The sequence below is a fragment of the Rhinolophus sinicus genome, chromosome 1 (genome assembly GCF_057876585.1).
Source record: "Rhinolophus sinicus isolate RSI-liver-muscle chromosome 1, RSI-T2T, whole genome shotgun sequence".
Lineage (NCBI taxonomy): Eukaryota > Metazoa > Chordata > Mammalia > Chiroptera > Rhinolophidae > Rhinolophus > Rhinolophus sinicus.
This window is the reverse complement of record NC_142501.1, coordinates 190,352,272-190,365,523: the sequence shown is the minus strand read 5'-3', so window position 1 is coordinate 190,365,523 and position 13,252 is coordinate 190,352,272.

Here is a 13,252-nt window from a genome sequence, read left to right as displayed (position 1 = left end):
AGTTCTAAGAACTTAAAAAGTTGTTCAACTAAAATGAAATGAACCACAGTTGTTTATGGAACTGTTCGAGGATAATACATCAAAGAATATTATGATTCCTAATGAACTAGTGAACTGACAGGGAAGAACAACTTATTAGCTATAGTTTTGAAAGGATGAAAAAACTGTATGAAATCATGTTTAAAATATAAATTCTGCCTCATGCAACTGCATAATTTATATCAATAATTTATGATGGTACTGGTTTTCATTGAAGGTGCACATTAGCTTTTATGAGCATGTGGGGAATTATTGCAAACTAAGTTTCATATAAAATATACCTATATTTCACAGGATTTTGTTTTATGCATTTTAAGTACACTATCAGATGTATAGCTGATTCAGTTTTTATTCATATATTTTTTAAATAAACTTCTCATTGTTGAACAGATTTGGATTTACATAAAAGTTGAAAATACAGAGAATTCGTATGTAACCCAGGGTCAGTGTTTCCCATTATTGACATACTATATGATATGTTTATCATAATTAATTAACCAATATTGAAATATTATTAGCTAAAGTCTATAATTTATCTAGGTTTCCTGACTTTTAACCTTTTCGTGTTCTTGGCTTTCATCCAGAATAACATCGGGTTTAGTCGTCATGTCCCCTGAGGCTCCTCTGGGCTGTGACAGTCCTTCAGACTTTCATTGATTTGGATGATCTTGACAGTTTGGAGGAGTACTTGGTATTTTGTAGCATGCCCCTCAGTTGGAATTTGTCCGATATTTTTCTTATGACGAGACTGGGGTTATGGGTTTTTATGAAGAAGACCACAGAGGTAAAATGCCCTTTTCAGTATACCCTATTATGGGTGAAGTATTATCAATGCCACTCACCATTGTTTGCTTTTTTTTTTTCCCATTCTTTTAAATCTTATTTATTTATTTACTTAATTTTTTTAATTAAAAAATTTTTTTTGAATATTAACCCTAATCACCTGACTGAGACAGTGTTTATCAGGCTTCTCCACTGTGAAGTTACTCTTCTTCTATGTTTCCCTGAAAATAAGACCTAGCCGGACAATCAGCTCTAATGCGCCTTTTGGAGCAAAAATTAGTATAAAACCTGGTATATTATATTATATTATATTATATTATATTATATTATATTATATTATTCCCTGTCTTATAGTAAAATAAGACGGGGTCTTATATTAATTTTTGCCCCAAAAGACGCATTAGAGCTGATTGTCTGTCTAGGTCTTATTTTCGGGGAAACATGGTTTTCTTTTTCTGTATTCTACTCTTTGAAAGGAAGTTGCTGTATTAATTTCCTAGGGCTGCCATCACAAAGTACTACTAACTGGCTGGCTAAACCATCAGAAATTTCCTGTCTCATAGTCCTGAGCAAGAAAGTCCAAGACCAAGGTGGTGGCCGGGCTGGCTCCTTCTGAGGGTGGTGAGAGAGAATCGGTGCCACGCCCCTCTCCTAGCTTTCGGTGGTTGTCTGACCTCGTTGGAGTGCGCTGGTTTGTACACGCATCACCTGGATCTCTATTTTCATGTTTACTTGGTGTTCTCCCTGTGCTCATATCTGGGTCCAAATGCCCCCATTTTATAAGAACTCTAGTTCCATCAAATTAGGGGCCACCTTCCTCTAGTGTGGCCTCATCCTAACTAATTACATCTGCAATGACCCTCCTAAATAAAGTCAAACTCTGAAGTACTGGGAGCTAGGATTTCAACATATGAAGTTTGGGGAGATACAATTAAAGCCTTAACAGTTGCTACGTGCAATATACACATAAAGAGTGAGGAGTTATAGTCTACCTGATTTATTTATAACAATACAAACTCACTGGTACTTATTTTATGCTTTGGGTTATAATCCATTGCTACTTTATTTTCTTGTTTAGCTTTGATCACTCGAAACTCTTTCATTTGGTTCCTATGACCTTTCAACATACTACCATCAACATAGTTTTTATTTAAGAAAAATTTTTTAGCACTTTCATATGTTTTGTTACCACAAATTCTCTAGCCTCATCTTGTATAATTGCTGCCCCAGTATTAGGATCAACCCTTTCTCTAACAATCCAAGGATCTTTGGTTCCTTTCATTGGAGAATGGCATTACCAACTAAGGTTAGGGCACTAGATGTGCTCATTGCTACTGAGTTATTCCTAGGTCCTCTCAGCTGACAAAGTAAGGAGATATATGTATATACACATATACATAAGATGGTGCATATGTAGATACAAGTATACAAGATAGATATATGTGTATATACTACTTATGTATATACACATATCTATATCTACCTATCTATCTATCTATCTATCTATCTATCATCTATCTATCTATCTATCTATCTATCTATCTATCTATCTATCTATCATCTTCATGTGCAACCATTTGAATTGATCTTAAGCTAAATGAGTTCATGTTAATGTTTCCAACTGTAATCCACTATCACATGGATCATTCTAGCTCCTTCCTCTTGCTTATCTATAACCTCCCACTACAACAGTGAGAAACAGTCACCTACCATCCACCATCCATTCACTTAATTGTTCAATTTGAGTATACATTTATAGCAGGTTTTCATTCACTTTTAATCTACAGCACTATTAAAGTATAAATATTTATAAACCAATCATAAATATTTGACTATGCAAAAATTCCACACAGTAATGTCTTATATTTCCTAGGAATAAGCTGCAGACTAAATTGATAAAATGCCATTTCTTCTCTGGATCATTGTTTATGAGAATAATGCCATTTTTAAAGTGGAACTGACTTTCCATTTAATGTAATATGTTAAGATAAGCATTAGGCTAATTAGAATAATTGATACAAACATCAACTTCATGTTTTCATCAGAGCAGTAAATTATAAAGTTTACATCATTTCTCCCTGCATATTTCTATTCGTAAGGTATATGTACATACACACACATACTCTAAATGTACTACACACATATGAAATATTTCATTATAAACATTTCAGAAATAGTAAAATGATTATTGAGTTAAGGTGATCTAAAACAGAAATGAGATAAAAGGTAAAAGCTAAATGATATTTTTCAATATACTAAATGTCTGATACAAGAGGGGAAGGAAACTCCTGATGCCAGAGATTTGTATTGATAAAATTTCAACCACCTCAAACATATCAAAATGTAAAATTTTCTTTTTGCTCATCATATGCAACATTGAATTTTGCCTGCCCTTTATGTACTGTATATAGCATTTATGAACAGTGTTTTTTTTTTCTTTTCTTTTATTCAGGAGGGGAGTGGGGGTTATAAATTTGGGTATCATTACAGAGTCCTGCTTGCTTCCAAACAAGGAAAAAAACATTGAGTAAGTGTAGAAAAAGGTCCAAACAATTAAATTAAAAACAAATGGAGTTAATATACAAAATGCATGGCATAAATTTCCTGCACTCACTGTCTACAGATTTGGATCAAAGTTTATTATCAATCCCTATACATCAGACACCTTTTTTGCAGTGCTTTGGAGCTTCTCAGCCTCACTTGTCTTTTGTCCCAGTTGCCACTATGGTGACTGCTAGGCCAGGAGCAGAAACCGCCTGAGGCCTAAGGAAACTGCCAGGAATGTACTGAACAGAAACTATCTTATCTTAGAAGCCATCTTGTCTTGCTCCCTGCTTGCTTGTACCTGCTGGCTTGTGTATTTTTCTCACAGTAGCCCATGATCAAGGGACCTGAACATTCCCGGACAATGGCATGGGGACCAAGATATGCAGCAAGAAGAGTTCTTGGTCACACCTCGAAATCCTCAGTTGCGATGAACAAAACCACAAAAAGCCCCTGAAGCATTAAAGAGGAACAGCCTCGTTTACCACTTCTATAAAATTCCATACCCCACTTGCTCAGAGAGGTTATTGTCTTTTCTAACTTGACCTCCTGCGGCCCTAGCCACATATTCTCACCTACATCCTGTGGTTTTTGGGACTTTAACTCTGAAATCTCATCATTGTCATCATTAAAGGAACAAGATAATCTTTTCCCTTTGATACTTTAATCTCAGATACCATTTTTCTCTTGCAGTGCTCTTTTCTTAGCAAACTTGTTTGCATCTGCATAACTATTGTGTTATGGTGAAAGCATCAGACACCAGATGGGAGCCTATCATTTGCGAGCCTCTGGGTCTCCCAGGGAGAGAATATGGTAATTCATTACAACATTAATAGAGTTGGTAATAGCATTTTTTTAAATCCTCTTTATTTGTCTTAAGAGTTGAACATGAAGCTATGAAGAGCTAAATATTCATCAAGAGAAAAGTTGGTTCCCCTTGGTTGGTCAAGGGACAAGGGATTTAATTTTTAGTTGAGGCTCATTGAGATCTCTTAAAGGGAAACATTTGTAGATTGCATTTAAATGTAAACCCAAGCTCAATGTTACCTGGGCAGGGGTCCTTCAGGGAAGTGCCTTTATCTAAGCATTCACTTCTGCTAGTCACATGGAACCCATTCAGCTGGTCTCATTTGTAAGGAAGTGACTGCTTTTAAAAAGCTTATTTCCTTATAGTCCTTCCTGACAATACCCCAATGCAGTAGGGGAGACCATTAACGCAAACTGGAGAACAAAATAAGGAAAAAGAGAAGAACATTAAGACTTCCTCCCAAACCATCCAAAGTGAAATTCAGGCTGTGAAACAATGATGCTTCTTCCTCTCCAGCGGGGAGCTTTATAACCCTTTATTCATAGGAAATTGAACTAAAATGTGCATCTCTCCTGTTTCCTGAAAAATTTAATTTGCATCTTAACTTGTTACTGCTGTGACCAAGATTTTCAAATCAAATATTGAAAATGAACTTGTCAAATCCAGCAGCTTTATGCTCCGAGCTAAACACTTCATAAATTCTCTTTCATTTTGAAGTCTGTTAAGATACACTTATAAGTGAAAGTGTAGTGGCCTAAATTGTTAATAGGCAAAATTTAAAATGAGTTATAAATTAGTCTGTCACAAATGCTCCTTGCTTCCTGTATGTATTTTTGTGTTCATACCAGATTCATCATCTCAGAATCCAACATAAGCCATTACGTTGTTTGGATAGTCTCAGAAATCCTGTAGTCAAACATTTCATAAACTTAATTTTCTTTTGTATGTTTCTGAACTATTATAGATCTCTTTAACCAACAATGCAAAAAAGAATACATCAGCATTTATTAGATATGTCTGCCTTTAAATGGAGAAATTATGAGCTTATTATTCCTTAATAAAATATTCAAGATTGAAATTCAAGATTTTTTTAAATGTATACACCAATTGACTGTAATTCAGTGATATCGTCTGTAAAAGTCAGAATCACTTATTTATTTGCAAGTGGGAGGAAAAACCACCTCACACTAGATGTCTTGGATGTGATGACAGATCGCTGATTTCAGGTTGGGCTGGATCTTGGAATGCCTTCAGATCCTGTCACTCTTAACATCTCTTCTATTCTAGTAGCTTGTAGAATGGCTATCTAGAAGTCTTATACTCATATCCCTGCAAGCGTACTCACCTTTGTGGGAGGATAATCTTTCCAAATAGTCTTTGAAGGAAAGTCCACAAAGAGGCATGTTTGTCTTGCTTGCATCACATGATCATTGCTGTACTAATCACTGTGATCAGGGCGACACAGAGCCCTGTTTGGCTAAACCTGACTCACAAGAATATCTCTATGACTCCATAGAACCTCATGGAGTAATTTTTCCCAAAAAAAGAGGAGTTTTGTCACCAGGGAAAGGAGAGGAAGAAATAGTAGAATGACAAAAATGATGGCAGTTACTACACTCTATTTACTATTCCCTATCTCAGTCTCTCCTCACACTTGACCTTAGATTGTATTGTTGTTGCATAGTAATTATTTTTATAGATCTTGCCTTCATCAAACCCAGAACATCCTAAAGATAAATGCCAATATTATTACTTTTTAAAATGTCCTTATTTCACTTTCCGAGTCTAATTCAGTATTTGGCACTGAGTAGCACTTCAATAGATGATTATTAATTGTACTAAATAATTACATGTGCTACTATTTTACTCTCCTGATCTCTGTTTCGGCATTCTTTGATCTTTTACAGCCCTCATAACGCCTTTCTTTTTATATTTCCTTTAAATTTTCTTTTCATTTCATCTAGCTCTCAAATCAGTTTGCTACAAAGCCAAAATGAAAGAAAATATGTAAACTTAATAATATATTTCAGTTATAACAATCACTTTCGTGATCGAGAGAGGGGAATGTCTTGGTTTACAAAAATAGAAAAGAAGCAAAAATGTAACAAATTTAATTGTTGTATTTATGAAGCTAACTAAATATACCTAAAATCGCTGATCCCTCATTCCCTCAGATTCATGAGAATACCTTGGCTTTGACGGCCTTACCACTAATCTCCAGTAACTTTGAGGTTAATAATTGCTATTCTTACTTAAAATGAAACTAATTTTGGTTATGTAGTGTCATGAAGTTTTGTTCTGGACTTTTGGTTTATTTTCTATTTCATTGGCTTTTTATGTGTCACAGGTACCATTATTTAAATTATTACAGGTCCAAAGCTAGTCTCATTCTAATTAAACCCAGTGAGATTTATTTTGTCTTGGCAGGTAAACTTTCGGGTCTTATCCCAAAGCTCTAGATTGGTCTTGGGGATGTTGTAAGCCCGGCTTAACTCCAGATCAGGTACCATATTAGCAGACATATCCCAGATCATCAGGAAGAAAAAAATTACTACAGTTCCCTATGCAGTCGTTTTTCTATACCAAACCCTTTTCATGATTGGACTGGTTTTCCTTCACTTGCTTATATTTACTTTGTGCTTTGGTGTAACATCAATGAAATCATTGCCAAGACCAACGTCACGAAGCTTTTCCCTTCTGTTTTCTTCAAGGAGTTTTTAAAGTTTCAGGCCTTATGTTTAAGTCTTTAATCCTTTTTGAGTTGTTGCTTTTGTATGGTACATTATAATAGCCCAATTTCAGTATTTTGATTGTGGATATCCAGTTTTCTCAACACCACTTCTTGAAGATACTATGTTTTTCCCATTGTGTATTTTTGACACCATTGTCAAAGATCAGTTGTGGATTTGTTCTTCTGTCTCAAGACTGGTTTAACTATCCCTGGGCCTTTGTGGCTCCATACGAATTTCAGAATTTTTTTTTTTTTACTATTTCTGTAAAAATTGTCGTTGGGATTCTGACAGGGATTGCATGAAATCTATACATTGCTTTGGGTAGTAGGAACAATTTAATAATACTAATTATTCTAATCCATGAGCATAGGATTGCTTTCTATTTATTTGTCTTAATTCTAACCAGATTTAGGCTATTTCAAAACATTTTTGAGTGATAGAGACCTTATTTCTCTTATTTATTGCTGTATTCCCCAGGACCTAAACATTGCTTGGACCATAGTATGTGTTCAGTAAGTCCTCTTTGAATAAGTAAAGGAACCTTCAAAATGTATCAAGTAATAAAATATCTTAGCCTGAAATAACCAGTGGTGCTCTCTGGTGACCAAAAATCATCACTATAGCCTGTTTGCTTGTTGTTTTTTTTAAACCAAGTAATCGACCTTTTGAATGTCTCTAGCACTTCATAGTATAATATAATTCGGGTTTATCCAAGAGATACCCTATTGCAATACTAGTAGTGTAAGAGTCATATCTTATACATATATCACTTTACAGCTTTCCAAAGTTTTGGGGCACATACAGATGTATTAGGGTTCACCATAAAAACAGAATACATACATATATATGTATATATATGTAAATATATATATACATATACATATATACATATTTATAATGTTCTAATATGTGTAGATATATTAGAATAATATTGATATATACAAGGAAGTGTAAGAAAGCTAGTGGGGCTAAGAACAGAGTGAGTGATGAAGAAAGAGATTGTTGAAGTTGGAGATATTGCCAGGAGACTTTAATTTTACCTCTAATCAACACCAGAGGTTATTTACCTGGCATAACAGATGTCATAAAAATGACTTCATTAATGCAGTGACTAGTGGTCAAGAATTGTGCATTGGTTAGAAACACTATAGAGACACAGGTCCTCACATGAATAGCAAGCCCAGTAGTCTGCATTGTTTTCATGGCTTTTGAATTTTTATTCCCACAGAGTCTGGTATTTAATCACTAATTTGAAAGAATATGATTGTCCATTGCTTACAAGTAGACAAGCAGACTCCTGTCTCTAGAATATTATCACATTTTCTTCTAGAGAAGCTTTCATGCCAAGTATGGTCAAAACATTTAAAAGAACAGAAAGTCAGAATTTCATTAAGCTTAAGGGAACAGGTTGCAAACTGTCTCAGTAACTGTTTGCTAATAAACATTTGTATGTGTACTGAATGTTTTCCAGTGATGGTTTTTTATTCCTGGCAAGTGTCTGGAATAAAACTCTTAGTGTTCAGCTACCTATAAAGATTGATCCTATCATACCAAAATAAAGCCAACAATTACGAGGGCCAATATGGGCTTAGATCAATTCACAAATTGTATCAATTTACTGGTTTCCTTGGAAGTCCCTACCAAATTTTGTGTTTCCCTGAAAATAAGAGTTAGCCGGACAATCAGCTCTACTGTGTCTTTTGGAGCAAAAATTTATATAAGACCTGGTATTATATTACATTATATTATATTTATTATATATATTATATTATTTATATTATATTATATTAGACCTGGTCTTATAGTAAAATAAGACCCGGTATTATGTTATATCATATTATATTATATTGTATTGTATTATATTAAAGACCTGGTCTTATGTTATAGTAAAATAAGACGGAGTCTTATATTAATTTTTGCTCCAAAAGATGAATTAGAGTTGATTGTCCAGCTAGATCTTATTTTCAGGGAAACATGGTTGGTAAGTTTGAATCTATCTACTGTGTTATTGCTACCATAGTGGCACTGTACATGAACAATAACATCATAAGACATGGATTGTTTAATGGAAAGAGCAATGCTATGAAAATCAGAAGACAGTGATCTAGTCCCAATTCTACCATTACTTGCTTGTTTATATTATGAGGGTAATTTATCTCACTGGGCCTCTACTTATTTTTCTGTAAAATGAATTGCCTTCAGACTATGAAATCTTTGAGTCTATGTGAAACAGAGATCTTATAACCCTGGGAGGAAGCTATTAAGGACTGAATTGTGTCTTCCCTCCACCCCCAATTCATATATTGACATACCAACCTCCAATGTGCCTGTCTTTAGAGATAGGGCCTATAGGGTGATAATAAAGGTTAATGAGGTAGTATGAGTAGAGCCTGAATCCTAAAGAAATGTCTTTATAAAAAACGAAAGAGCTCTCTTTCCACAGGCACACGGAGAAGAAAGGCCATGGAGAATGCAGCGAGCAGCCAGTGCTCTACAAACAAGGTGCGCGTTCTCACTAAAAACCAACCGCACACTGATCTTCGACTTTTAGCCTCCAGAACTGTGTAAAAGTCAATTTCTGTTGTTTGAGCCACCCAGTCTGTGAAATCTTGTTATGGCAGCTCTAGCTGACTAATACAGGAGCATTCACTGCACAAGATATATTATCTGGGAGGTAAGGTCATTCTAATAGAAAAATCTATGAGATTCAGTCAGAAATATAGCTAAAGGTTGTGTGAAGCTGGGCAAGGGACTCAATTTTTCAAAGGTTTACATTCTTTTTTAAAATAGAATTAATAGTACTTAATTTATTGGTTTATTGTGAGGAATAAATGATTTAAAGTAGTGCTTTGTAAACTATAAAGAATTACATAAATACCTTGGTTCACTCCACCCAGCCTGGGAATCCTCTGTTTTAGAGACAAAAAGTATACTCCTTGCAAACACTAGCTCAGATCTCAACAGACCATTCTTGGGCAGGAAGCTCCACCCAAGTCTTTCCGACTAAGAAGACAAATATTCCAATTGCATAAACAATTTCCTTCCTCAACTTCTTTGAAGTCAAGTGTATAAAAGACTTTTTTTTTAAACCAGTAATCCTAAGGAAGCAATTCTATATGAGACAACTTTCCCGTTCAGTTTTTTCCCAACAATATGAGGAATAATTGACAAATATAATTGTACATAAAGTCTACAATATGATGATTTGATATACATATACATTGTGGAATGATTACCGAGATCAAGGCAATTAACAAATTTATCACCTCATATACTTAAACTTTTTGTGCATCTTGGGGATGCGTGTGTGGTGAGAATTTTTAAGATCTACTCTCAGCAACTTTCAAGTACACAATACCATATTATTAACTGTAGTCACCATGCTGTGCAGTAAATCCTCAGAACTTACTCTCACTTTTTGATGAAGATGATAAAGGAAAATGCACGAGAATTGCCCAAAATGTTAGTTTAGGAGAAAAATCTGTTATTTATTTAATAATTCACAAATAACAAATAAATGGGTATTCTGTGTTAATTCCTATAGAACATCTTACTCCTATTTAAAAATTTTGTATTCTTTTAAATGTGGTTTGGTCCTCATTACACTTTTAACAGGTTTCTGTCACTGTGATTCAATTAAGAGACTGTTTTATTTTTCTGTTTTCAAAAAATATCTAATTGAGATAAATATGTGTTCAGAACACAGATGACTTTCTCTAGGGTCTTTACTGAAAAGAAGTCACACTGTTTTGTTGCCAAGGACATTAAAATTGCTGGTTGACTGGGTAGTCATTTCTTTTCTAATGAAAACAGAGCATGGAGATTTCCTGCAAAATCAATCAATGTGAATGGGGATAGTGGTTTAAAATCTTTCTGCTTATCTATTTAGAGCATAACAGAGACCAAACAAAATTACAGAGCAAAATGAACTGATATAAAATACGTTTAAAAGACCTCATATTAGGTCTTGACCATAATTGAATCTGCCATGGAAATAGCCCGTACCAACGAAGAGACTCAATATCAAACTGGAGAATTGGGTGATCCCTGTGCTGCTACTAAAACTAGGGCAAGGTGTCTCTCTCCCTTTATTTTTTAAATTAATGTATCTTTTATTTCATTAACCAATAGTCATTGTGTACTTTTTATCCACCTAAAGTTCAGATTTCAAAATACTATAAAGAAATAGTCTGACTAGTGGCTTTGATGTGATAGAAGATGAGGTAGCTACTGGAACTTAAAAGTAAAATTCTCTCAGGGCATAGCCTATCATTTTAGAAACAGAAAATTATCTTTGAAAGCTACATTAATTTGGAATCACCATCCAAGACCTGTTATGTTTGCTGCATCTCCAGTCTTTGATAGTTCAAAACAGGGACAATGGGCCCAATATGAAAGAAGATCAGTGAAGGAAGAAAAGGGATCCAGTTATGTTGTTGACTAAGTACAAAGAAGAAAACAACCTTCAGTCTCTACGTATCTGCTATCATTTAAATAGAAAAGCTTTCAATCATATATTTATTATTTTTAATTTCAAAGGTAGTACCTGTTCTATGTTTAAAAAACACAGAAGCATATGGTGGTCTTTTGATGTGTCAAATTGGCCAGTATACTGTCCCCAGTTATCCATCAAACATTAATCTAAGCATTACTCTTGAAGGCATTTTGTAATGTAATAAAGTCCATAATCAGTTGACTTTAAGTAAAGGAAAAAAATTTTTTAAGTTAAAGTTTATTGGGGTGACAATTGTTAGTAAAGTTACATAGATTTCAGGTGTATAATTCTGTATTACATCATCTATATATCACACTGCGTGTTCACCACCCAGAGTCAGTTCTCTTTTCATCACAATATATTTGATCCCCTTTACTCTCATCTCCCACCCCTCTCCCATTACCCTCTGGTAACCACTAAACTATTGTCTGTGTCTATGAGCTTTTTTTCTTCATTTGTTTGTCTTGTCCTCTTGTTGTTTTCAGTTTTATATACCACTAATCAGTGAAATCATATGGTTCTCTACTTTTTCTGTCTGATTTATTTTGTTTAGCATTATAATCTCAAGATCCATCCATGTTGTCGCAAATGGTACTATTTCATGTTTTCTAATGTCAGAATAGTATTCCATTGTGTATATATATCACAACCTCTTTATCCATTCATCTACTAAAGGACTCTTCTGTTGTTTTCATGTTTTGGCCACCGTAAATAAAGCTGCAATGAACATTGAAGCACATTTGTCTTTATGGATCAATGTTTTCAGATTTTTGGGTTAGATACCCAGGAGAGGGATTGCTGGGTCATGTGGTAATTCTATTCTTAATTTTTTCAGGAACCTCCACACTACCTTCCATAGAGGCTGGACGAATCTGCATTCCCACCAACAATGTATGAGGGTTCCTTTTTCTCCACAGCCTCTCCAAAACCTGTTACTATTTGTCTCGTTGATGATAGCCATTCTGACTGGGGTGAGGTGATATCTCATTGTGGTCTTTATTTGCATTTCTCTGATGATTAGTGATGTTGAGCATTTTGCATATGTCTATTGGCCATTTGTATGTTCTCTTTGGAGAAATGTCTCTTTAGGTCCTCTGCCCATTTTTTAATTGGATTCTTTGTTTTTTGTTGTTGTTGTTGAGTTCTGTGAGTTCCTTATATATTTTGGATATCAGCCCCTTATCAAAGGCATTGTTTGCACCCATCTTCTCCCATTCTTTCGGTTGCCTTTTTATTTTGTTTGTGGTTATTTTTGCTGTGCAGAAGCTTTTTAATTTGATATAGTCCCATTCATTTATTTTAGCTTTTACTTCCCTTGCCTTTGGAGTCAAATTCATAAAATGTTCTTTGAACTCAAGGTCCATAAGTTTAGTACCTGTGTTTTCTTCTATGCAGTTTATTGTTTCATGTCTTACGTTTAGGCCTTTGATCTATTTTTTTACATGGTGACAGACAGCAGTCTGGTTTCATTCTTTTGCACATGGCTTTCCAGTCCTCCCAGCATTTATTGAAGAGGCTGTCTTTTCTCCATTGTATGTTTTTTGCTTCTTTGTCAAAAATTATCTGTCCATATTTATGTGGGTTTATTTCTGGGTTCCAATTCAATTCCATTGATCTGTGTGTGTTTATCTGCTGCTTTAATTATTGTAGCCCTGTAGTACAAGCTAAAGTCAGGGAGTGTGATACCTCCAGCATTGTTCTTTTTTCTTAGGATTGCTTTTGTTATTCAAGATATTTTGTGGTTCCATACAAATATGATGATTTCTTATTCTATTTTTTTAAAAAATGACATTGGGATTTTTATAAGGATCGCATTAAATCTGTATATTGCTTTGGGTAATATGGCCATTT